Source organism: Anas acuta, chromosome 16 (assembly GCF_963932015.1).
Source record: "Anas acuta chromosome 16, bAnaAcu1.1, whole genome shotgun sequence".
In the NCBI taxonomy this organism is placed as follows: Eukaryota; Metazoa; Chordata; class Aves; order Anseriformes; family Anatidae; genus Anas; species Anas acuta.
Window position 1 is genome coordinate 14292988 of NC_088994.1, and position 25533 is coordinate 14318520.

The following is a 25533-nucleotide window of genomic DNA, read 5'->3' on the forward strand; positions in this document are numbered from 1 at the left end:
AGGGACACTTCCCAGTCATTCTCAAAATGCCCCCACTACCCCCACAGGGTGCACCAGGGAAGCTTTCCTCAGGCTCCAGGGGTGGATTTTTGTAACCAGAAAATATGTGAATCACACAAACTCTTTCTTAAATACCTCTGGATTTGAAAATCTCAGTGGTTAAGCTAAGAAGTGTGGTAGAAGAAGAAAGGAAAGGTTGAAAGCTGTAAGGGGGGTAGGGAGGGGAGGAAAAAATCAGGGTCACCTGGTTGCAGTCAGACAAAAGCCACATTTCGAAAAATGTACCCTGTAATTTAGTCAGGATGGAAAGGACGGGAAAAAGGTCAATATTGTTTTAAATGAGACTAACAGCTTCCTTTATGTAATGGGTGAACTCTGGTGTGTTTCCGGATGATTGGCAATTTAGCCGCTCGGGGAAAAAAAAAGGTTAAACTTATCAGCACACAAAAGTGCCAGCAATTTATTTCTGTCACTTTCCTACAAATTAACCCGGTTTTAGGCATTCTGAGCCTCATCAGCAAGCCCAGGTGTGGATGGGACTTGGGGTCACCCCTGGGTCTGCAGGGTGGGGGGGGCTGTGTCAGGCAGCTGCACAGAGGAGCTGGGGGTGGCTGAGGGGCCTGATGAGGGTCCTCTGGGGTTTACAGAGGACCCTAAAATCTCATTTTTCTGGTGAGCAAGGTTTGGCCTGCCCAAGCACCAGGACGGCCCCATAGGTCCGAAGCTCTGCACCTGTTTGTGGGTCAGGGAGGTGGGAGGGCCAGGGAACGGGCTGTGGTGGTCCTGTTACAACAGATCTATGGAATCCTAGAATTATTGGGGTTGGAAAAAGCCTCCAAGATTGTCTGGTCCAACCGTGCCCCTAACACCAGTATCACCCACTAAACCATGTCCCTAAATATTACGTCCAACCTTTCCTTGAACACCCCCAGGGACGGTGACTCCATCACCTCCCCGGGCAACCCGTCCCAATGTCTGACTGCTCTTCCTGAGCAGAAATTCATTCTAATTTCCAACTTGAGAAAACATCTGGGATCTGGGCCCCACAACCCTGAGCTTTCAAAGCCTGAGGTCTGTACCGGGAAGGGAGACAAGTGGAGAAAAGCCCCTCTCCAGCCTTGTCCCCTAATGCGCCTTTCCTCAGCTAGCTGGGAAACCTTGTCACATGTGTGTGCTGAGCTGGGTCTCTAGGCTGTAATCCCCAGAGACAGCATGGAGAAAAAACACCCCCTGTGAAGCTGCAGCAGCTGTCTGCTCGGCTTTCTGTCTGTTTGGGGCATTGGGCAAGATTTTAGAGCTTTATGGACAAACATAAGGTGGGGTCCCATCGGCGGTGACACCCTCAGAGGAGGGTGAGCCTAATAAATGCCCGAGCAGGGAGGTTTCCCCATCACTTTATTTTTCATAAAGCAGCTGTTGGTAAAGCTCTGTTGGTTTCCCAGAGCTCTGATGGTTTCTGCCAGAGCAGAAAAGACACCATTTTTTTTTTTTCCCCATCAGTTCGTATGAGAGACACGGGCTTGTACAAGAGACACGGGCTGAAACGAGACCTTTAGCATTAACATTTTCCAACAACAGTTGGTCTTTCCTTCCCGTGCTAATTACAGCCTTTGTGAAAGAACAGGGCAGGGCCTCCTGTCACCCCGTGTGCGCAGGGGCTGGGGAAGGCTCTCTCTCTCGCATGGCACTCTTCAATTTTGACAAAAAATAGCATAATTAATTTACACATAATAGCTACAATTTTCCAAGAGGACCAACGGGAAAGATTAGAGGATTGAGGCTCCTGTACCATTCGGGACCAAAAGTTTCCACAGCCTCGATGCTGAGCAGTGGGGTAGGTGCCTGCCTTCATTGGTGCTCAAGTCTCTGAAAATTTGGCATTTTCACCTGGGGCTGCCTTTCAAAGACAACATTAACTGTTTTGGTCTAAATCACTCAGTCTCACCACTGATAACGCTTTTAATTAAAGCAGTGGTTTTCCCGTTAAAACGCACGTAGTGGATAAAGCAGCATCTTTCAGTATCTGGGTATTTCAGCGTCGATTTTATATACGAGGATGCTTGACTGGCTGCTCTACACCAGCACAAAACCCTTAACGATTGCTCCAGCTGCATCCACAGGTGAACCTGCTGGCGAGTCAATCAGCAAAAGATGCTTGACACAGCAATATTTCGATCTTTGGGATTGCTGTGGACATCATAGGCCTTTTTTTTTTCCTTCTCTGAGCATTGAAAGCATCCCTATTAAAGGACCTCCTCTGTACCCAGGTTAGTCTGTGACGAAATACTGCCTGATATCAAAATGCTGACCCCAAATTAAGAGCAAAGACTCATGTAAAATGCAAAGGAGTATGATTTCAGTTCAGATGCTTGAAATATTTCCACTGTTTCTGCTTGATCCTTATTGCTTATTTTCTTGTATATATGAAACAGCAGCTTTGACCTGTTAAAGGTACATTTACAACCCTCACTCTTGCGAGTACTCCTTTAGACTATTGAGAAAAACAGACCAAAACTATTTGCAAGGAGGAGAAACCTCTAAAATTTATCTTTTAGATGTACATGATACCGCTTAAGTATCTTTTAATAAAAGTGGCAGTAATAGGAGCAATAAAATATGCCATAGGCAGCACTGGGAGGAGTGGGCTATAGATTCCAGCAAAGTTTTCAGGGTCGGTGTAAGGGCTGGCTGCAAAAAGCAATGTGAACCTTCATAGCCTGGCTCCCAGGAAAGCAGAATTTTCCCTCACTCCTCTTCCCCCTCTGGGATGAAGCAGTCCGGTGGCGGCTCGTGTTAGCAAAACATTAACTTCTGGAGCCTCTAATAACGGCCTTCCGTGATCTCAGAAATGCTAAGAGGGCCAATTTTGCAGTCTAGGGTATTTGAATCAGCAGCTTTTCATATTGCAGTCGAGGCATAAATAGCCATTGTATCTGCTGAAATTATTTTGATCAACTTATGTATTCACCAAGTGGTGTCACTACCACTGTTCTCGCCATCACAGTGCTGGAGTAGCGAAGATTCGAGGAACTTGACAGGATAATTAAGTATGAAAGCAGACTGGATTTAGCAGGACCCCAGTGAGTCAACAATCCTGATTGTTTCATCATCTCGGCTTTGTGCTGTTCATATCTTATCAGATTAGATAACAATCTGGTAGAGCTATGAGTTGAATTACCATGTTGAACCGCACAGTTAGACCACATGAAAAACATCAATACACATTTAAATAATCCCATTTTCAAACTCAGATAAGAAATGGCCAACCTCTACAAATCAAAGGCATATCCTCAGGCTAAAATAAAGAGTGGTCTGATTACCTATTCAGTTATATCAAAGTGCAACAATCAAATGCTATCACTAATATAATGCAGTGGCTCTCAGAGCAGAACAGGAACACGACCGCTGTGACGGCGAGTTTCAGGCCCAAAGTTCACAGGTGGAGATTTTTCAAAGGGGAGGAAAGGATTTAGCTCCATAACTCCCACGGGAATGAGTGCTGTCCATGTCTCAGAGGCTCCAGCTCATCCAAGTTCTTGCTCAGAGGCACTCAGAGGTCTCAGTGAGCTCAGAGGGTCAGCAGGCAGCAGGTCCCCTCCTTTGTGACCTCTCCACTTCTCTCCCAGGACACAGACTCTGTTACCAGACGTGGCTCCCCTTGTTCCACCTGCTAAAGTGACTTAGGTGGTAAAACGGAGCCACTTCTAGGCTTCAGGGGTGTTCTGGCTCCTTGCACAGGGTGCTAGGTGGCAGAGGGGAAGGGTTTGGCCAGTGCACAGAAATGTCCCCAGCCTGGGCAGCACACGGGGAGCTCTGGAGCCCTCCCCTCAGCATGCTCCTGCACTTGTCTTCCTGCTGGTCTGTAATGATAACGGGACCAACGAGGGTTTCTTCTTGCACTAAGGTGAATTTTCCCAAGTTGCCATGTCGGTATTAAAAGGCTCTCATTAAAGAAGTTGCTCTCTTTCTTCTTTCCTTATTCTCGCTCTCAAAAAAAAAATAAAGCACACAGCTCCATCACTTTGATCTCAGGATCTCCCATTTCCCATCCTCAGCACCGCCGTGGCACAAGTAACACCTCCTGTTTAAGAGGGGATGGAAGGCTGGAAGGGCTGTGCTATTTTATCACATTCACAGGCCTGTGAAGTGTATTAATGGAAAGGGAATTATTTCTGATTTGTCCTGGCTTGAGAAGTGAATTAAGCCAGAAGTTAGGCTCAGGATGAATGTGCAGCCCTCCTAATTACAGTCACAGTTTCTACCACCCCGCCAGATCCTGATCCCACATGAAAGCTGGGCGAAATTCCACATTAAAACCCCTATTGCTGAGAATTGCTTTCGAACCAAATAAAAAAATAAATGAAAATCAATTTTCTTTAAATACTCCAGCCGTTCCCCTTCGTTCCCATGCATTTCCCTACCCTCACTTCCCCCGCATGTTATGCTCCATGAGCATGGTCCCAGGACATGGACAGGCAGGACGAGGACCCTGGGTTGGTTGTGGTTACACCAGGACACCCCCACCAAAGCTCAAAGCTCCAGCCCTGAGCCCTGAGCCCCTCTTTCATGGCTCTGCTTGCAGTGGGTGTGCAGCACAGTGTGGCGCTGGGCTGCAGGGACTCTTGGGCTTTTTGGTTTGCAATTGAATTTTTACTTGCTGGAAACAGTTTTCAGTCCTGCCATTCTGGGAGAAAATAGTGAAGAAGCTGCATGTCCCACCAACATTCCAGTTTCAGTGAAAAGGCACATTTTGATTTATACATGTTTCTAAACCCAAAAACCTCCACTTGGTTTGCTCTGGAGCTCTTTGGCTGGAAGTTAGGTCCCACAGCAAAGCAAATCTGCAAATTTCCAGGGGAAATGGAAGCTGGCTTGGCAGCATGCATCAGGCTCATGCTGAACTGTAGGATGCAGGTCTGGTGGCTGTAAATGTGGGCTGTGGATCCTCTGGGCACCCGCCTCGAGAGGAGCTTGCTGGAGACTGATAGGGAAGGAAGGTGTCAGCAAAAATGCCTTTGGTGTGCTGATGCTGGAAGATGTGTGAATAAACCATAACCTGAGCTGTTAAACTGTTGTCTGTTCATGACTTATATAGCTTCAGGACATGGTTCCTCTGACCAGGAATGGTCAGGGAACAATTTCCCTCAAGGGGCACTGTGAAAACTCTGAAATAATTGATTTTCTGAATGCTGGCCAAATTGCAGGGATGTGTGCATGTGTACTTCACCGTGGGTCAAAGAGAACACTTTGTTCAATGCAAAGTGAGACATCCAATTCCCAAACCTTCCCTTAAAATAAAATTAGGCACAGCTGAAAAGACAACATCACTTTAAAACTCTGGAATTGTATCATTTAGGAAATTTTTGAAAAATACCCTGTTTTGGTGTTTTCAGCTTTGCCTGCTGAAACAGTTTATGAATACAAGCCATACTTAGTGAACAATTTTGGTTAGCTTTGAACCATATTCCTAGTGACTGGTGTCCCAATCCTGTGCTTTCTCCAGGAGATTCAGTCATGATGGTGTTTGGAGAAAAGCCCAAAGGTGAAAGTCACAAGCCGGGATGGTGGCGTCGTCCCTTTCGTGGGTGTGGGCATCACAAACATTTTCCCTTCCAACTTTCCCAGTGCCCTCATGTCCTGCAGCAGCTCCAGGAGATGATGCAGGAGAGCTCCTCTGATTCCTGCAGGCTGAATTTTTGGAAATCCGCTCCCAAGTTGGAGAATTTGGAGCTGGACTCTCCCTAGGACTGCCAGACCTCATTTTATTCTCTAGGACTCGTGAGGTTAGAGGGAAAGCTCCAAAACAAGGGGCAAGAACCCAGGGAGGTAATTATGGATGGGAAATGGAGATTATTTTTTTTTTCTTTTAAAAATGTATTGATATATACATTGATGAGCTAAACTGACAAGCTGTGCTTGGGAAAGGAATAATTGCATCTTTAATAATATTAACCCTGACACCTGCCTTGGCCGATAACACGGAGTCCTGATGCTACTTAGCTAACAATTAGGACACATGAAAAGGATGAAGGCAAAAACAGTATTAAATTGAATCTGCATTTTAAAGAACACAAAAATAAAAAAAAATAAATTAAAAAAAAAGACTGTTAATTGTCTAACAGTTTGTTAATTTGATCAGGCATGCAATTTAAAAATAGCTTTGCTTTTTCACTGAAAGAGGAATTAATTACGATTTCTTCCTGAATTCCATATAGGAGAAAAAAAATATTTAGGACAGCCACAGTGCTCTTAGAAGGGCTGTTTATTAATAAAAGCAGAAAACCCCAATGCTAATTGGCATCATAAGCACAATTAGAAGAGAAGTTGTCCTCCATTTGAAAATGAACAGAGAGCTGCATAGCTGAAGGATATTATTGCAAAATGATAAACTGTTCAAAGGTACTAGTAAAAAAGAAGGTCTTTTCTTTAATGGTAAAATGCCATGTTATCTTGTTTAAATGGCATAACTTTGCAAAAGACGCCATAACATTTCAACCTTTTAAAATGTCAGTATTAAAAAATGCATATCACAAATAGCTTCTTCATACACCTCCTTTTTTCCTCTTTTTTTTTTTTTTTTCCCCTTCCTGAAAGGCTTATGTGCTTATGTAGAACTTGCAACTTCAAAGGAAAAAGGCTAGGAAACACTAAAGATGGTTCAAGGTGATCTTGAGCCTTGCGAAGCGTAAATAGATTTAGAAACAAATTTGGATTTTCAGTCTTCTTTCCCTGTTTGTGTTTGTCTGTGTTTTGAACAAAACCCACAGCCCTCGTGCCTGCTGGGCTCACGTTGTCCCCAGCACTCGGGGGCTGCTCTGCTGAGCCCCGTGGTCACACACAGAGGTGCTGCAGTGGCTCAGGGCGCGATGCAGACCCCAGGAAGGTGTCGGCAGGTTGGGCTGAGTTACTTATTTTGTGGGAGAGCACCTTAATCATCACCACCTTGCTGCTCCCCCCACTTTTTACCTTTGCAGTCACACTTGGGTTTCTTCAGGGAAATAAATCTGCGGCTCAGTGTAACAGGAGAAAATGACTTTTTCTCAGTTTGCTGCTGAGCGCGGTGTAACGTTTTACGATCACCTGTTTCTAGCACCAACTGCAACAAAAACAAAGCAGTGGCAAGAAAAGAGACAGCAAAAATCCCCCCTTCAAGGACACGAAGCTCGCTGGGTGGCGGAGCAAGAAGTAGATGGAGAAGCAGAAGTTGTCAGGGATTAGCCTGGCGCAGGCTACCTCCGTGGCTGGCAGTGGGATTTGCTGGTCTTGATTTCAAGATTTGGTCCTGCTAACTAGTGACAAAAAGGCTTAATGGATCCCTTCAAAAATATATATAAATATAGGTGGAAATCCTTCTTTGATTGACCCAGGAGCTTGGCAGTTGATTTCAGTGGGGTCACAACTGTGCTTCAAGTCTGGAATTTCTGCTGGGATAGGATGAAGAGGTAAAACAGAGGTGGGGGCTCTCCCAGCCTTTGATTTCTGAAGGCTGCTGTGCTGCTGGAGGAAGGGGAGGAAGCTGGGGCTGCCCGTCTTGGTTCTGTGTTGGGCTGGCTGGAGAAACTCTCATCAACATCTTACACATTTGAGCTTTCAGTTAGAAAAAACACCAGCAAGGACCAACCTCAGGACCCCAAACCAGCAGTTTTGATACATCTATGTCTGGAATATTTTGCAAATAATCCATCAACACATGCATGGCAATGCGTGTGAGCTTACCAACACACACATACGTATACTATATACACACATGCTCATAAAAACATGTATATGTTCATATACGAATGCAACACCCTAATTTAATACTGCATAGAAACCTACATGCTAATGCTCAATTGCATATCTGAGAACACAATGACTAAAAGTTGGCACAACCCATATTTTTTTGCAGTATCCCATTGCATCTCTATCCAATAATCAATGACATTGAATATGTGCAACATAAACCTATGCATTTATCTATACATAAATAACATGCTCTATCTATACATATAAATGGATTATTTACAAAGTATTTCTCCAAATACAGTGACAGTTCATCATGTTGAGGGTGCAGTAGTTTGGTTAAAATGACACTGTTGAGCCCCTAGGGTCTTTTTTAATAAATATATTTTTGGCTTCTGCCTTCTGGAAATCTGCACCAGGCTTTGAAACTCCTGCAAAATTGATTTGCTTTTTTATTGCTGCTTAGCCCACACTACAGGCTGGACATATTTTCTTCTTTTAATTGAATCTGCCTGTTACACTGCACAAGTGCCAGGACATCAATTTAATATCTAGATTTTTGCAAGCTTTCAAACACACAAAAAAACTTATTTAATATGGTTGGATGTTTCTATTTCGCTCCTCAGAGTTTTGATTTGTACATTAGCATTACAGTAGCTGTCCAAGCTGTGTGATATTCCTTGGGAGAAAAAGATATAACACGCTAGAGGAATTTTTTTTTCTTTTTTTTGCTGCCTTCCTGCTATAGCTTATCTTCCTAACAAAGACAAGACTTTAGCCGAGGGATGCTCCGATGGGTAGGAACGGGGAGGAGATAACCATCAGACATCGAGAGGGAAGCGGCAGGCACCAAAGCAGGGCTCTGCCCTTCGCCGCTGCCATAATAATCCCGAGGGCTGATGCTCACCTTGGAAAAGCTAAAAGCACGCTTGGATAAAATAACACAGTTACTTTACTGTGGCCGTGTGGGGCAGGACTGGGTGCCTGTACATGTTCCAGGCTGTCTGCAAAGCCTTTACCTATGTGAATGAATTAAATCTCTTGATTAACTTCTCAGAGAAGGAAGAAGTAAGCTGTAGGAGGCGAATGGAGCTGAAGGTAGTGTCTACCTTAATTTCCCTGGGTGTAATTGATGGAGTGACTTTCCCGAACGTCCCCCATGCACCAAGGCATGCTGCGAGGGGGCAAGGCGAGGTTTACGATGCTCACAGCCTGATAAAATCTAGAAAACTGTCAGGGCAAAGAAGATTGGTGTGTACAAATAGAGATAGGCCAGCACCAATTCCTTTCACCCTCAGCAAGGTTGCTCACGTGTGCCTCTACCCTAACCCTGCAGTTCTGACCACATCGCCCGCATCCAACCCTTTACTTGCTGAATTCTTTTTCGGAGGTTTCATCCATCGCCTGTTCAACAAGAGCAGGGCATCGCTCAGAGGAGCTACTCGTACTTGCAGAACCCCTTTGCCGGCTGTGCTGGATGTGTTTTGGCCAAGGAGCCCATTGTTAAGAAGCTTTGTTTGGAGTATTTCAGTTGCCTTCATGCAAACCTGTTAAATACGTATATTGTACCGGGGCAGAAAGAAACATGCATCAATTCAGCTGTGTAATTGAGGTAAGTCGGTTGTACACCACTGCAGTCAATCTGTATTAAGGAGTTTCCACTTCTGCTTTATTTGATATAAATGCTTTTCCCCTCTGGAGCAGATAAAACCTCAGCTTTGGCCAACTGTCTGCTCTAAACCCAGAACAAGGTAGGGCCTCCCCGATCCCAGAGAGAGAGAGAAATACATTAAATGAATTTCAGAAATAAAAACCAATGCCAGAGTTACTCCATCAGGGTGGTATCAAGCGGTGAGATTCCTGGGCAAGGCGGGGGCAGCCCCGGAGGAAGCCCTGTTCGTAATTATTGATGAATATTCTCAGGAGAAAGAGAGGATGTTGCTTAATGGCTCGATCTAATATCTGCCATCAGAGAAGAGGGAAAAAATAGAGGGAAAGCTATCCTCAAACGCAAAAGCTGAGGAATCTTCTGAGCTGGAGCTGGTCCTTTAATTACCCATGCTGCGAGGGAGGAACACACAAAGAAGGAGATGGCTTCAGTCAAAGTCCTTTGAGATGAAGTCCTTTTACCGAGGCACTCTACTTGTTAAAGCTATAATAATGTCACCTGGAGGTTAGCTTTTTTATTAGGACTCGGAGTCACGGAAACATTTAACGCACACTTGTGCATCTAATTTGCCATGCAATTGGCATAACGACACGTGCCAGCTGGGGAGGTGCGGGTGGAAGCCCAGATATTTGTGCAAGGAACTGTTGGGTTTGTAGAGGCAGTCGGAAAAAAAAAGATGAGAAAAAAGAAAAGGTCAGAAGAAGACCTGGCTCTGGTACGGAACAGATATTGCACAGACTGAACCCAAGGATGATTAGAGAAACTGTGGGAAAAGCAACATCCATGGACATGTATATTTTTATTTTATCTATTTATTTTTTTTCACTAGGAGCAAGCTCTGGGGACCAGAAACTCCCCCATCACAGCCTCCTGCACCCCTTCACCCCTAATCCTGGGCAGGGATGCCGAAAGCACCCCAGATCCCCCTGGGAGGCCCGCAGTGGGTGCCAGGGATGCCCTGCCACCTGTACGCAGCGCTCCCAAGCCCCGCATACCCATGAAACCCCTCCCCAGCTGCCTGCAGGCACGGGGGCCCGCAGCAGCCAGCTGGCAGGCGAGCAGAGCAGCGAGCGGAGCAGGCAGAGGAACCATTAGGAAAATATCTCTGGCATGAAGCCTGGCGAGCGCGCGGTGCCAGCGCGTGGGGAAGGCTGCGGGAGGAGGGGAGAAAGGAAGGATGCTGGCCCCGAGGTGCGGGTGGCAGCCGGGTCCCCAGCCTCGTCCCTCATTTGGCTGCGAGCTCCGTTCGTCCCCAAGGAGGGTGATATTTGGGTTACGGCGGGGCAGTTCCTTGGGTTTTGTTTTTTTTTTTTTGCAATGAGGAACATGTGGGAGAGGAAAATCGAGCTCAGGGTTTGCAGGTAGGGGCAGGAGTGAAGCCTGCAAGACACCGGCCAAGGGATGGGGACAAGCAAGGAGCCTTCTCCCTGCACTGAAAGATTTTGGGACACTGCTCTGGCTGCAAAACTTTAACGTGCATCAGCCCCCAGAGCTACAACCCCCCCAGACCAGACCATGCACACTCTTTTCTCCCCTCCCTGGGCTCCCCCTTGCTCTGGCAGCAGCAGAAGCGGGTGCCCCCTTCCCTCTCCCAGCTCGCAGCTCTTCCCCCCACCCCCTGCCGGCTTTGTTAAATGCAGCACATTTCCAAAGAAGCAGATTTTAATTTCAATAAACTCTGCAAGAAATAGATCAGCGCTAAGGAGGGGAGCAGCCACAGGAAGTGAGTTTAACTGCTCGTCTGCAGAATATTAATAGGCTGGAATGTTATTAGAATAATTTTTCACAGTTTATTAGAATAATTTTTCATCATGAATAATAAATTAATAGAATAATTTAGTATCGCTACTCCTCTGTTTGAAAGGGTCTTTTATTTAAAAAGTAGCTTGAAAAGTGGTGTTTGGGGAGGCGGGACGGGAAGCAGAGCCCAAATGGTGCTGGTGCTGCGGGACTTGATGCTTGATGTTATCCCCATGGACATGGGCACCCTCCTTCTTCTCACCTGGCCCAAAAACCTGCCCGGGGTCCCCTGTTGTTGTGACATGGGGACATGGCTTGGGACAGGAGCAGGGGCACAGCGTGCAACCTCTGGGCCTTGCAGCTCCCTGTCCAGTTGTCCATCCTTCCAGCAGCCTGGGAAACTGATCCCTGTCTGTCTGTCTGTCCTTCCAGCAGCCTGGGAAAAGGTTTTCTCCACTCCTAGGTCCCTGTATGGGGCTTTAGCTCCTTGCTTCTACCCATCGCGGTAGTTTTGTGCAAGCCAAGAGGTCTCCCTCTCTTGTTTTTTTATTTGCATCTGCGTGGAAGATAATCAGTCCTCAGAGGGCTATTCACACCACAAAAGCACAATGACACTATTCTCTCCCTCTCTCTCCCTCTCCGTCTCCCTCTCCCTCTTTCTACTGTTTTACTCTACAACTGACAATTAATGTTAGAAAGAACATGAAATGGAGGAGAAATTACAGCAATTTATCAACTGAAATTATAGGTGTAGACACATGTCAGCAGTGGAAACAGTTTCTATCAAAATTAAAGTATTTAGAGATTTTCCTCAAATTTCAAATTATGCAAATCCCATTTTTGTGATACGCTGCTACTGTAGCTTTAATTGCAGGATTAGCAGCAAGCTGCAAACCGCACTCGTACCCGGGACCCAGCATCTTCGGCGAGCCGCTCTCTTCCCCAGCACATCTTATTAATTCCGCCAAGTCCCCATCTCTTTAACAAATTAACTGTGTTTTGCAGAACAGGCAGCGGTTTTCTTGGTTTCAATCTGTCACGAAGGACCCTGCTGTTTGCAGAGGTGACTCGACAGCTGGATGAACAGACAGGTTTGAGTCCAAACACGGATTCAAATGCATATTTATACATAAAACATATTTATACAACAACGTCGCGCCAACAGCTTGTGCTGCCGAAGTTCCTACAAGGCCCTTGGCGGTGAGGACACCGCAACCAAAGAGAGGAAGGAATCTGGATTTCAGCTTCTTTCTCCAGCTCCTTCTGGACACTGAAAGCTGCTCGGTGACCCTGGGGGGCATGAGTGCTTCCATGAGGGTGGGTTTTGCTGGTTAGAAATAACCAGTGTGGCTGGGAAGTGTGACTTGCTGCACCATCCCCTTGCTGTGCCACCGAGCACGTTGTGCTCCCACTCCAAAGAGCCAGAGAGAAGCACAGCAGAGGGGAGAAGGGAAGAACCCCTCTTATCTCCACTAGAGAATCAAGGCAAGCTCTTGGGGTGGCTGTTCTGCAGTGTGAGGCATTGCTTGGTAAGGAAAGAAAACAGCATTTTCTCAGCTTGCTCCATAGAAGAAGAGTGGGGTTGTCCTGCGTTGCATCAGCCAGCTCATGGGTTACCGACGGGTTTTACTTCCAAAAACCAACCCCACTAACATGGGCTGGGTCCTTCATGCACTTGACTCGTCCATCTGCTCATGGAGCGGGTGCCAGGCAGCCACCCCGATGGATGCTGGAGATGTGCTAACATTGAACATCCCTTTCTGGAGTGTCCTGCCTGCAGCAAACTGAGCTGAGGCTGAAAATGAACCACGAAGGCACGCGGTGCATCAGGTGTCTCATTCCGTCCTTGCTTCTCCCAGCAGCAGCACTGCCGCAGCTCCGGTGACAACCCCTTGCTCCTGGCCCTGGTGGCATTTCACAGCCATGCCTGACCATGGCCATGCATTTTGTGCCACCCTACAGCCGCTGCTGGGGGAAATCTCCTGCCCTGGCTGACCTCCCGAATTGGGAACCGCGCGGCACCTGCGGCACAGTGACACCTGAGCTCCGACCAGCGGCTCTCCCTCACCAATGGCTTTCTCTGAATATATTTTTTTTTTTAACGTGGCCAGAGCAAGGCACAACCAGATGCCTGGGATCTATTTGCATATGCCAGGCAGTGTACGGCTTCTGACAGCCTCCGCACCCGGCTCCAATAACCGCGCTATGCTCCATCTGCTGACACCCCAGCAGAACAACAGTGGGGAGCTGCACTGCCAGAGGCACTCCTGCAGCCGCTGAATGGCTGAACAGCTGGTAAAGCATCGAAGGGCACTTTCCAGAGAGGAGCAGGGTTGTTGGGCCCACTTCCCTTCGTACAAGCATTGGGGAAAGGAGGCAGACTGTGCACGGAGGCGAGGACAGGTTAAAAGGGCAGCCTCAGTGAATCCACCCCTGTCCCCTGCACCCCAAAAGGCACAAGGCAAGGAGGAGCTGGAGTGGTTCATGCTAAAAGAGCAGCCTGATTGGGAAAAGAAGTTATCCACAGGGCACTCTGCATGCAGGTGTGGTAGAGTTTAACCTGCTTAGGGTTTCAGTGATGATGCTCCCTTTGTAGCAGTAATCCTCGCTGTTGCTGTTGAGAAAATAGAGATGGTGTCTGAGCACCAGGGATGGGGATAAAGCCTCGTGCACCATCACGGGGCAGGTGGACACCCCAAGCTGGTGGTTGCCAGTGGTTGCCAGTGGTTTGGGGAGCTTGAGGGAAGGCTACAGGTTGGTTAGAGCAAAAATGGAAAGGGAAAGGGAATGGGAAATGGGAAAAGGGAAAGGGAAAGGGAAAGGGAAAGGGAAAGGGAAAGGGAAAGGGAAAGGGAAAGGGAAAGGGAAAGGGAAAGGGAAAGGGAAAGGGAAAGGGAAAGGGAGGCAAGGCAAGGAAAGGAAAAAGAAAAGAACAATCAATGGGAGAAGGGGGAAAACCTGAATTGATTCAAGCATTTTTTTTTTTTCTCCAGAATAATTCAGTGATTCTCATTCAGCTGGTGCTTTTCTTAAAGACCAAAGAGCCTATATGATAAGCATATTTTACAAATTAGGTAGCGATTTATCCCGCTTTTGTTTTAATGATTGAAATGAATGATGTCGTGCCGCTTGCTGCTGCTGCTGCATTCAGCGCCTGCTGTTCTTGGGAGCTGAAGACACCGAGAAATTTGCATACTTAATGCCGGGAACTGGCACAGACTAAATAGCTTCTTTTCTTTCCTCTGTGTTTGTAGATTTACTGTAGTGCTGGGTTTAATCAAAGGCTTTTTAAAGCCGTCCGTGTGCCGTTTCACAATGCTGAACTTGCATGTGACAAAGGCAGCTATTTATTACTTATCAGCTTTATGGCAAGTACCACAGGCTACTCTAATTAAAGGTATAGGGCTGCATACCCCTGCAGAAAAAGGCACTGGCCGGTTAACATTTCTAATCCCTAATCAAGACATGGCACGGATTAATTTTTTTGTTTTCTTCCTGGTTAAATGCTCAGCTCTAAGGTTAGTGCTAGGGAGGGAGCTAAGCCAAGAAGTTCCCTTTGGATGGGATGTGAAGCTCCAGGTGCAGGAGATGAGCTCCCTGTGGCGACCTTGTAGGCTTCATTCCTTGAGGTGCTCCACACCTTCACCTTCACTGAAGCTGAAATGCTTGGGACATCATCATCTTCTAGAAACATCACCAAAAAGGATGGATCATTAGAGTAAAAATGCTCCACGGAGATAAATCCATATCAACCAGCTTTTTGGGAGGTCCCAGTTTATTTCTGAGGTACACATGAGAGAATGGAAAGGAGAGAAGTGTCACACTCCATCACTGGATTTGAAGTCCAGCAGATCATCAAACAGGAGATCTGAGGGCAGAACTGTTCTTGAGAAGGAGCTTGAACCTTTCATGGGAAGGAGACCACTGTCCCAGGACCAGGTTACGGCCTAAGGCACTCTGCTAGTTATTTAGGGGACTGAACAGTCCCAAATCTGAGAAACATTCTTACATTAGCTAGGTTTTGAGTTGAAAGCTAGTATTTTGATACAAATGTATGTCTTCAAAAACTGGCCATGAATTCTTTTATTTTTGTTCCACTGCTGACAAAACAAATCCTGAACTTCAGGGGATGCTCGCAGAATGGAAATGTCACATTACGGACAGCTCTGCATTCAAATCAGCGCCCATGAAACCCCACAAGAATAGCAGCGCTGACTGTAGTGAAAGCAGGATTGCCCTTAATTTACTATCAGCAAATTTAGGGCTCCCTTTGAAGTCAGCAATAAATTTCCACTGGCAAATTATTATTATTTCGAACAGCAAGAAAACACATTTTCCTCTCTAAATATTTTCCAACTTAAATAGACAAAACACAGTGCAGGGGAGAGCAAACAGAATTAATCTCTCATCTGGGCTGGTCCTTAAAGAGGCGAACTTCTTAAAAAAATAAATAAATTGCTCCCTCCCCCCAACATCTGCTGGGAGTGCTCAGAGAGAACTGGCAGCTTGAACAATGCCGCCGAGGGCTGGAGCCTTCGAACAATGGGACTGGGACGAGAGCAGCCCTCGCCGTGGCATCGTTTCCAGGCCTTCTGCACATGTTACTGGTTAACGGGAATAAAGATCAAGTTGGACCAATAACACTATAATTTGGAAACAAATATATTGATTACAAGAGAGTCCCGCTGGAATGAATGGGACTCCTTGCAAAGTGCGGTGATTATTCCGCGCGCATGGGGATTACAGAATCCGGCCTTCTGTGGTTATGAATTGATCAGCATGATATTATCATCCTCCAAATGCCATGTTATCGTGCCGTAATGCGGAGCTGTGTGCTGGGGACGGCAGACATGGGATGGTGCAGCAGTGCCCAGCCTGAAGGCGCTCTCCGCTCCTTCTCTGTGGCTGCTAATTCCCATGGATGCTTTTTTAAATCTCCATCGCCAGACCTGGCAGGTCACCTGCCACTGAACCCCACTAATAGGGAGTTTATCTGTCTTCTAAAATGACTATTGAATAAAAGAAATAAAAACTGGCTACGAAATATTTAGGAGAAAAGATAGTATTAAAATAACTGGATTTGCCAAAACCCCTACACCTATTAATAATGTTTTAGAGCACAATAATGGGATTAATTTTTTAATCCTAGCTTATTTTTCACCATTGGTGGGTTTTAGTTAGGTTCAGCATTTTATTCAGCTCTTGAAGTGGCACCAAGTCCCTGTTTTTATTCCTGACTATTTATTTAGTTAAATTTACATTAAAAGATGAAATGCTCACCTAAGACTTTACATTCTTTAACTTGTCCTTCTTAAAGCAGCAAAATCCCAACTGCATCAAAGCGATCGTCTCACAAGGAATCCAAGTGGCTATAGAGCACAACCAGAGATCACCAAACTTGTGTGATTTCAGCACCAGCAGCAACACATCCCAACATCACAGACACCTCGTCTCTGTCTACATAGCTGATGAACGTCAGCCACCTTCACCTCTTGTTTTACCACAACCTAGCACCTTCTGTTATTATCCCACAATAATATTTATCTCCATTTTATCTCCTTCTAACATCAGCATCGTCACTGCTTTTACACCAGTGACTTGCCTTTGTTCAAGCATCTTTTTACCTTTCTGCATGTGGAGCATCACAATTATTCTCTTATACATGGTTTAGTCTTTTATTTATTTTTTTAGTTTATTATCTATTTATTTTTTATCTATCTATCTCAAAGGCTAAGCTGAGCCTTTTAAACAGACTGGGGAGTTTAGGGCCCATTTTGAGCTACCTGCAGAGAGCAGATTTCCAAAGGTGGGTGTTCAATATGTTCAGGAAATCGTTTCTCTCTAATGAGTCGGACCTCAGGCTCCCAAGACAAAAGACACCCAAGCTGCTAATCTTTTCTTAAAACTTTATCCCTGTAGCAAAGTTAAATTGCAAAGTAGCAATTTCTTTTCTAAATAATTTTCTCTGCGTTGTAATTCCTTTCAGCTTGACAGCCTTCGAGGAGACCGATCAGGCTGAGCCAAAGGTTTTACCAGCTCGAAACGGAGTCTGTTTAAAATGGCTGCAGTGTTAATTTCAAGCTAGGAATCACAAGACAAAAAGTCATATTTTCCCCTCCGTGTAGGTAACAGCCCAGTACAGACCCTTTTGGGAAAACATATGCAACAGCACAATGCTGATCAAACCACCACCACTAAAAAAAATAAAATAAAAAATTAGCAAGACCACAAATTTGCAAGGAGGGTTTTGCATTCAGTCCACTGTGCTGGAAACCACAGCGCCGCGCTCTAATGGCCTTCTTGGGTCCCATCAGGCTCGTGCAGCTGTTACTGCAGCTAGCGCGAGTGTTAGCCTAAAGGGAGAAAGAGACACTTATTTTGGGTTTGTGGTGGCTGCTGCAGCTTCATCAGCCTGATTTATATGCTGATTTGCATATGTTCACCCACAAATGCTGTGAATTGCGCTTTTCCACGAAGCCGTACCATTAACGCTGGCTGCCAAAGCGGCGATCAGCGGTGCCGTTACACATGTTTGTCTTGCACATATCTTGGATGCTAGGTGTGTTATCAGGGCAGCCTCGAACCTTCGGGTGCTCCCAGCCACGCTTGGTGATAATACTCCATATGCGGTAAAAGATGGCTGATATCAGAGCTGGGATTTTTTTTTTTTTTTTGCTAGTGAAACGGGTGCTTTAACATTTCACATCTCTTGCCAGAGACGATGCTACTGGCACGTCACTTGCAGGCCAGAACTGGTGCTATCTAGGGCCCGTAGGAGCTGGCTCTGTAGCACTCCATTTATGACAACTATTATGCTGATTCATAAAAAATAACCATCAAATATTCCGCAAACACGGAATTGTTTTACTCATAGACCAATTTCTCAACACCTGACATTTCTGCAAGGAACCTGGATATTATCTTCCCTCTAGTCACTGTGCGAGCCTCTGAGCGTTTCTGCAGTCCCACGGTATCTCCGAGACAAAAGAGCTACAATTAACCTCCCTGTGCAATCGCAGCAGTGCCGAGTGATACTGGAATGCCAGGAAGGAGGTTTCTGATATCCGGAGAAGCAGGTGCCCTCCCTGTGAAGGTTATCAGACATCAGCTGGGGCTGGATCAGTCCTAGCATGCTGCTTTTTGGGGAGGAGAGCACTCAGACTCTGGCTGCAGCCGCTTCTGACCACAAGCAGCCGCACACATTCTCCTCTAGGTGTGGCAGGCAGGATAGGAACTTGCCTCTGCAATCGATTTTATTCCATTTTATTACTCTCAGCTCTTCCAGAGTATTGCAAACCCTCCGGGGACCTTTTAAGACATCTGCTGATGCTTCACTTATAAATCAAATCTGCCCTTCCTGGCTACTTGGCCGGTGCCCCATCCTCCTGCTGCGCGCTGCCTGGAGACTTCACCCTCACGATGCCTCTCCAAAAAGTGCAAGGGGGGAATTTTCCTAGCTCAAACCTAGGTTTTGTGGGTCAGTTTTACGTTTTGTGACAGCTTAATCAGACACTTCCTCATCCACTATCTCTATATGGCGACTGCAACAGGTAAAACCACGATTTTGCCACTCTTTTTGGACCAGCAGAAGGTGTTGGCAAGGCATGCTGTGTTGGGGTGAGCGCCTCGGCACGCTGATGTCTATCAAGGCAGGGGCAGATGGTGTCCAGCAGCGTGGGCACATCTGAGCCAGGGGAAGGTTACTGGGAGAAAAGATATTTTCAACCAGCATTTTTCCTGAATTGAAATTATAGGCTGAAAAGATTTATTACAGCAGCATGTCCGTGCTGCTATATTTAAGGTGATGTCAGTGTTCTCAGCCTAATCCTTCTTATGCACCGAGGATTAAAACTCAGCCATAATAAAGTGCTCCGAGCTGAAACTTGTCCTCAAATGTTTCCTACTTGAAGTATTAATTTTATTTTATGAAATTAAAAATAAAATTAATTCCAAAGTTTTGCAGCTTTGGGGACGTGAATTAGGAGGAATCCTGCCTACAGATTTGCCCATCTGATTGCTAGTGTATTTGAGAGACCTGCAAGGAAAGGATGCTGCAAAGGTAGCAACATACTCCTGCTTTTCTTGTTTTAAGCATGGAACATCAGACTACAAACAGGAAAAATATTTTTACTTTTGAGCTGCCGATAAAAGAGCAAACGAAGGCAGACTCCTGTTTGCACCATGGCCTTGCCGGGCTCCCAGGCAGCATGAGAAGTAGGGAGGACGTTTGTGTACAGGGGAAGGGAGCCAGAAAGAGCTGAACTTTAAACAACATTCACATCCCCCTGGAGTGCGTGTTTACTCTTGAACATGCTACAAATAATTAATAGGTTGTATCTGGTGAAATTATAAATAAAATGGTAACAAAGCTACTTTGCTTGTGCAGCAGGAACAAGCTTCTACTAGGGAAATTGCATGTCTTTTCCAATACGTTGCAGTTACCAAAAATACCTATTGTTTCCTGAGTTCTCCTTGGTCACTGGGCCAGCATTTTTACATCATAAGTTCAACTTTAAAACATGAACTTGAATCACAACCCTATGATGATTTTCATGATAGTTTTCACCTTTATCAGCCAGGTGGGGCTGGCTGGCTGTGCTGGATCAGGCGTGCCATTCCAGCAAGCATTTCCTCTGGCAATTAATACCTCCATAGATTAATTAGCACCGATAACAACTGTTATGTTCATGGCAGGCAGTGGGAAGTTGCTGAGCACTGAACGAGCACTGAACATTGAGGCCTTCCCATTGCTGTCTGACAGGGAGCACACGTCCAGCACCAGTGTGGTGCAGAGCAGTGCAGAAATGCAGAGGAAAAAAAGAAAAAAAATGGTTTCTGGAAGTGCAGTGAGCACCTCTGACATCTCCTACATTGGCTGCACGCAAACCGTGGCCCTTGGGGGCAGCTTGAAGGAGGGACTCGTGGCTGGCTGGGCTCTGGGAGCACACCAGGCTTAATGCAGGCCTCTAGGCCGAGATAAGGATAAGCTGAGTCTTTGAAGCTGAGATTATGGAAGGAGGGGAAAAATTATAAACCTGCTGAACGTGCCTAGTGCTTATCATAACATCTGAAAGTCAAGGGTGTCCCTTTCATGATTTTTATTACAAAACTCTCCCAAGTGCAGGCTCCAGCCAGCAGCTTGGTCTGAGGAGGAGGAGGAGGGAAGTCCTGAACAAGGAAGGCCCAGAAGCAGTACGGTTCCACCAGAGGCTGTTTTTGCTGAGTTTATGGTGCTAAAATGTGGAATTCAGGGGGACCACGAAGCATAAAGATGGTATATGCACAATCTTTGTGTAATACATAGGCTGGAAATGTCAAATTACATTTACCTGAATGATCTCAACTTGATTCCTTTGGGCATATCCATGATCATATGATCTTTATGCTTTGCCATTTATTTTCCAAAATTTCCATCTACACAAAGTACAGAGCAGCTCTAAAGAGCACCTATTCAATATTTTATTTCCAGCAAACTACTCAAACTCTGCTCTGGGGGCAATGACTAATTTCTTCTCAGCCTTGCCTATGGCATTCATCAGTTTAGCATTAATTTAGGAGAAGGGTGACATTATTGCCATTTTACAGATGAAAGTGCTGAGTCACAAGCAGAAAGTTCACCAAAACACACTAATTTGTTGTACGCAATTTTTGATGATGCAGAACTGGGTATTTTACATCCCAGGGTGCTTGCTCTGTCAGACTGCCTGGGCGGCTGGGGGAGCTCATCACCCTACTAAGAACAGCTGATACCCCAAAGTGTCCCTGGTACCCCAAAATGAGCAGCTCGCATCTATTAATTACACCAGAAATGTAAACACTTCATGTAGGATCCCTGTGGTGAAGGTAGAAATGGGTACAAAGTGATCTGGGTCTTCAGAGACAACTGCCTGTAATACAGGGCTGCTGCCATGCCTATTTTGTTGGGATTTTATGATTTGGCCTGAAATTTCATGAGGGTGAATGCTGAAAAAAAAAATCAATTAACGCAGATTAGAGATTTCTGAGGAGAAAAAAAACAACCAAGCAGTTTTTCCCATATTAAAAAATTAATAGCAATCTGCTCTGTTACATTTCTGACTATTACAGGGGGACGAGGAAGAATTTTATGCTGGGAATATGCCTTTTGCCTTTTGAAGTTCCTGTGAAAATCTGTTCAAATTTGGCCATGCTATACACATTAGAGGAATTACTATTTGCACATGCTCTGTAGAAATTTATTATTTATTTATTTATTTATTTTGAGCAGCTCAGATCTCGAGAGAATCACCTGAGTAGTTTGGAGCTGTGCCATTACCAGGGGCTGAGTGTGCTCCAGCCTGGACATCAGTGTGCAATGCAGGTTGGGGCGGGCTCTTAGAAAAAGCATCTCATTTGAAGAGATGCTACTCCCTGAACATGTCTCTTATTTGGAGGAGGTTCATCGTGTGTGCTGTTGGGGCAGTCACTGCTCTGATTTTCTACCTGTGTAGCAGGAACCGTCCCAGATACTGGGGTGCTCAGACCCAGAAATGCTCAGCCTGTCCTCCAATTTTCCCCACTCCCTGCATTTTGGAAAGGGAGCAGTGCCTGCCCTGTGGCTGCCTTTCCAGATCCTACGTGAGCATTTAAACCAAGGAGGAGACATTCAGGGAAAGAGCAAACAGGACATTTCCTTCACGTGCTGCAGTCCTAAATGTGTCAACACGTGGTCAGATCAGCAAAGGGGAATTTTACCTGGTTAATGCCACAGGGAGATAAAAGCAGCAACGCTGCTAAACAGAATTAGCGATTTGTTTGTACGGCATTTAATTGCGCTGAATAAAGGTCAGTGTGTTCTCACAGCCTTCCCGTTTGTGTCTAGGGAAGAGTGGCTGTGGTTCCTCTTCCTGGCTCCAAGACGTCATGCTCACTTGTTCTCCAGCCAGATATTCTCAGCTTCTTTTTATGAACCCACCCATAAAGAGAAGTTTCTTGCCAAGAACCAGAAGGAATCTTTCTTTTAAACTTTTGGCCCCTGTGATGATGAAGTCAGAGACTAAATTGTACCCAAACACCGAAGCCAAGGCAGCAGCATCATTTGTCTGAGAAAGTTAACCAGGAAAGTGTGGGTGCTACCTTTTTCCTTGTGTCACTGGGATTTGCCACATGCTGTCCCATCCTTCCACACTGCCCCTGCCATATGGTGCACCCTGTATGTCCCGCTTGGTCCTGTGTCTATTATATGCCACGGTGAGCTTCAGCAGATTGACCCTAAACAACATTTAAGTACCTGTGGGGTCTCACCTGCATTCTTTGCCCCTCACTGGTGTTCTCTTGCACCTTCACCCAGCCTCGTGCTCCCATCTCTGCACAAACTGATAGCTCCCATGCGAGGGCTGCAGCTGCTCTAGCTTTACACCTTCACCCGCTGATCCTCTTGATGATGCATGACCTGACAAAGCCGAAGCAGACACCAGCCTTGCACACCCTCCGCCTGCCCTCGGCAGCACACATGGCTTTATCTGACACTTCTGGCTTCCTCCGTGGGCCTGTGTGGCACAGGCGGTTCTGCAGAAGCGGCAACGCTTTCCTCAAAGACCCTTTCCCTAACGTCTCCTCTGGGCTTTTTATAACCTGATACTACACCTGCCATTCTCACTGAGCTGCCAAGTGGGATAATGTGCACAGGCGAACATTGTTACATGCAAAGACACATACTGGAGATGCTGACAGATGGAGGAATCACACCATTTTGCAGGGAAGAAGGGCAGGATAGGAGCAGGAATATCAGAATGAGTCTTGCCGTTTACATATAACAAGCTACAGCTATATTTGGATACGCTGCTGCATTCACAACCTTCCCAATTGCCAGGCTTTCAAATACACACATTACCACCAGAAGTGCTCTTGCTTAAGTGCTCCCATCTCCAGGATTTCCCTTGAAGTATCTGACTGAAGTAATGTAAAGTGCATTTCAATTGGCAGTGAATGCAGGTTAAATGGTAACAGCACAACAGATCCAGTGTTTGTTCCCTGGGCTTTTTCTTTTACCAGTCTCTCCTTTTAAAGAGTCGGTTACTTACTGTAACGCTGCATTCAGGCACCTTCAGTCTATTAAGCCTCTTTCCTGACCCTCTATACAACAGCTTGAGGATGCTGTGAGCTGTATCAGTACTGCTTTAGTACACAAAAAAGTGAGTAAATGCACTGCTGAGTGCTCAGGCTGAGCAGCAAGCAGTGGGTAAACTCCCTTTAGAAATCTGTGCACTTGCATTTATCCCTGGCTACAGCACCGAGCTGACTGGAGACCAAGCCAATCGCTCTGGATTACTTCAGATTTGTGTCACCTCCCGTACCTGTTATGGAGCACCAACTGCTTAACCCTTAAACAGAGTCCTTTTCCAATCCATTGGTCTGGCTGCAGAACGTACATTATGCTAGCAAAATAGCCAAGTCTGCAGTGAACAATGAAATATCCCCACCTGCCCGTGCCAGACACTCAGCCTGAGATGGCTGAGCCATCACCCTCTGAAAGTACCAAAAAATGCAGAGCAGGGGAAGATCTTAACCTCAGTCACCTGTCCCACAGGTATCTCACCCTGTCCTGAATGGGACCTTGCTGGTCACAAAGAGGAATGACCCCCTGCAAAAGCGGGGACAGGAGAATCCAGGTTATTACCTGGGATAAGTTTCTGATGGAGGAAGGACCGATCCGAGTTACGGGCTGCATCCCCCTCCACTTTTGTACCACAAAATCATGACAAGTGACCTCTAAATGTACAGAGAAGGGATCACATCCCATCACCATGGTGTAGCACAGGCAGGCTACAGCTTCTCCCCCACCAGCAGTATTTGTGTCTGTGTGGATGTTTATGGGAGAGATTTTAGTTTGGTTTTACTGCTGCAGTTAGCTTTCCCCATACAAGCTCAAGAGGATTTTCTTTCTTTTCCTGTTAAAGCTGTGAGCAATTTATTTCAGAATCATCTTTTTTTTTGGAGTGGAAGGAGTGAGAAAAAGGAACCCTCTGCTAGGGAGTGATAATCTTACGTGTGAGCATCTTCCAGCTCTGGGTGTTGGGAGCTTCTTCCAGCTTCCTCCTGGCTTCTCCGAACCTCCACGTGTGATGGATGTTTAACACGCCGTGATGCGTGATGACTTTGGTGGGGCCATTACACCGAGTTATGCTGGTGACAGGTTGATATTTGTATAATACCTGTCTGCTTTTCCACGTGGCCCCCCATCCCCATAGCGTAATTGCCCATGCAGCACACGGACAGCACTGAGCACCACCCAACAGGGGGTTCAGACCTCCTTCCCATCCCACATTGCCATGGCACCCAGAACTGCATCACTGAGGGTGTTTCAATAGGCGGACGTTAATTTATAGAGTAAATCATTATGAAATGGAGGAAATAAGTGACTATCATCGGCGCTGATTTGATCTAATGGAGCCTCACAGTAAATTGCTAATATTCTCGCTCTCCCGGCTCTTTTCTTTCAAATGACAAAAACAAATAAAAATATGAGCCTTTGTTCAACCAGCACTCAGGACATCACTGCCAGGTGCACGGCTTGCTGATCACGTACAGATTCACCTTACCTCCTCCCTGCTGCTTCTCAGGCTGGGGCGAACAGCATCCCTCCCCTTCGGCTTCAGCAGGGACTCGGTAACCTGAAAATTGAAAGAAGACACATTTATCGCTCTCTCCTGACCTGTCCTTTCCCTTTCTTATCTGGAAGTCGGTGGTTTTGGTTCACTCGAGTGGCGGTCGGCTGTCCATTTCCTGATGGCAGCAGACTCCCATCTGGCTGGTGCAGATGCCACTGCTCTGACTTCATCCAGGTGGTCACCCGGCAAACCCTGTGGTGCCTAATTATTTAAGAGGGTTGTGAAACACTAGGTGATTTTATATACCATATGTGCGAGGAGACATAAGCACGAAGATGCTGTGACTTAATGATGTGGCAACTTCAGCCCGGAATCTTCCATGTTTTATGGCTTAAGCCTGACCTTTCGCTTTACTGCAATGCACTTTGTAGTGTTTAGCATGAAAGGGAAGCAAACGGTATTGGAGACGGGGAGGTTATCGGCAGCAGTTACAGAGCCATCCTCCCACGTCTATCGAGATAAAGCACTTGACTCAATTTTAGAATATCCATCCTGGTGGGGAGAAGGGGGGGGTGGGGAGAGAGCCAGTCCTTTAAATGGGATTTCAGGATTTGGAGTTCAGAGACTTTGTTCGTTGTGCTAGAGCAAATCACAGAGCGTCTTCTTCAGAGCAAAATAACAGCAAGCCGGCTCGCCCACTCTAATTATTAATTTATTTATTTTGAACGTGCATAGTTCATTGCTTTGACTTCTCAGACAATGGGAAGGTACAAGGAGGGAAGGATAATAAATTGCATTCCCTCCTTCTTGCCATCACAGGAAACCTTGAGGGAC

The 25533-nt window shown here is 46.1% G+C and overlaps 1 long non-coding RNA gene across 1 annotated transcript in view; it reads right to left on the bottom strand.

Annotated features, from left to right (window-relative positions):
- LOC137865656 (uncharacterized) overlaps positions 1 to 24766 on the bottom strand; it is a 43089-nt gene extending 18323 nt beyond the window's left edge. The window contains exon 1 of the long non-coding RNA XR_011102036.1: positions 24691 to 24766. This is a non-coding gene — a long non-coding RNA (uncharacterized lncRNA). The remainder of the gene's footprint in view (positions 1 to 24690) is intronic.
- Positions 24767 to 25533: the final 767 nt, after the last annotated feature.